The sequence below is a fragment of the Arachis duranensis genome, chromosome 7, assembly GCF_000817695.3.
Source record: "Arachis duranensis cultivar V14167 chromosome 7, aradu.V14167.gnm2.J7QH, whole genome shotgun sequence".
Taxonomy (NCBI): Eukaryota; Viridiplantae; Streptophyta; class Magnoliopsida; order Fabales; family Fabaceae; genus Arachis; species Arachis duranensis.
In genome coordinates this window covers 63,013,450-63,015,006 of record NC_029778.3, presented here as the reverse complement: position 1 = coordinate 63,015,006, position 1,557 = coordinate 63,013,450, and the positions used below count along the sequence as shown (strand labels likewise).

The following is a 1,557-nucleotide window of genomic DNA, read 5'->3' as shown; positions in this document are numbered from 1 at the left end:
CCTCCCAACACCAAACTTAGAGTTTGATTGTGGGGGCTTTGTTTGACTATGTATTGAGAGTAGCTTATCGTGCCTCTTTTCTATGTTTATAGAAGGATAACCTTGAGCTTTAAACACAAGGTAGTCTCCATTCAATTGAAGGACTAGTTCACCTCTGTCAACATCAATCACAGCTTTTGCTGTGGCTAAGAAGGGTCTTCCAAGAATGATGGATTCATTCTCATCCTTCCCAGTGTCTAAGATTATGAAATCAGCAGGGATGTAAAGGCCTTTAACCTTTACCAACATGTCCTCTACTAATCCATAAGCTTATTTTATTGACTTGTCTGCCATCTCTAATGATATTCTTGCAGCTTGTACCTCAAAGATCCCCAGCTTCTCCATTACAGAGAGTGGCATAAGATTTATACCTGACCCCAGGTCACACAGAGCCTTCTCAAAGGTCATGGTGCCTATGGTACAGGATATTAAGAATTTACCAGGATCTTGTTTCTTTTGAGGTAGAGTTTGCTGAACCCGTGTATCTAGTTCACTAATGAGCAAGGGAGGTTCATATTTCCAAGTCTCATTACCAAACAACTTGGCATTCAGCTTCATGATGGCCCCTAGATATTGAGCAACTTGCTCTTCAGTTACATCCTTATCCTCTTCAGAGGAAGAATAGTTCTCAGAGCTCATGAATGACAGAAGGAGGTTTAATGAAATCTTTATGGTCTCCATATGAGCCTCAGATTCCTTTAGGTCCTCAATAGGGAACTCCTTACTGTCTGGGAGACGTCCCATGAGGTCTTCCTCGTTGGGATTCACGTCCTCCCCTTCCTCTTTGGATTCGGCGATCTTGATAATATTAATGGCCTTGCACTCTCTTTTTGGATTCTCTTCTGTATTGCTTGGGAGAGCACTAGGAGGAGTTTCAGTGATTTTCTTACTCAGCTGACCCACTTGTGCCTCCAACTTTCTAATGGAGGACCTTGTTTCATTCATGAAACTTAAAGTGGCCTTAGATAGATCAGAGACTATGTTTGCTAAGCTAAAGGGGCTCTGCTCAGAATTATCTGTCTGTTGTTGATAAGATGATGAAAAAGGCTTGTTATTGCTAAACCTGTTTCTTCCACAATTATTAAAGCCTTGTTGGGGCTTTTGTTGATCATTCCATGAGAAATTTGGATGATTTCTCCATGAGGGATTATAGGTGTTTATCAGATAGACCATCATAGAATATATCCAAAATGGTCCACTCTGAAAGCATGTCAGAAGGACACTTTTTGGTCAACTACTTGTATCTTTCCCAAGCTTCATAGAGGGATTCACCATCTTTTTTCTTGAAGGTCTGAACATCCACTCTAAGCTTGCTCAGCTTTTGAGGAGGAAAGAACTTGGCCAAGAAGGTCGTTACCAGCTTATCCCAAGAGTCCAGGCTATCTTTAGGTTGTGAGTCCAACCATATTCTAGCATTGTCTCTTATAGCAAAAGGAAAAAGCATGAGCCTGTAGACTTCAGGATCTACTCCATTAGTCTTAACAGTATCACAGATCTGTAAGAACTCAGTTAAAAACT

General features: G+C 41.0%; 1 non-coding gene across 1 annotated transcript; it reads left to right on the top strand.

The window, feature by feature from the left end:
• Positions 1–1,243: 1,243 nt before the first annotated feature.
• LOC127740968 (small nucleolar RNA R71) lies at positions 1,244–1,351 on the top strand. The gene has a single exon (XR_008001823.1). It is a non-coding gene; the product is annotated as a small nucleolar RNA R71 (small nucleolar RNA).
• The last annotated feature ends 206 nt before the right edge of the window (positions 1,352–1,557 follow it).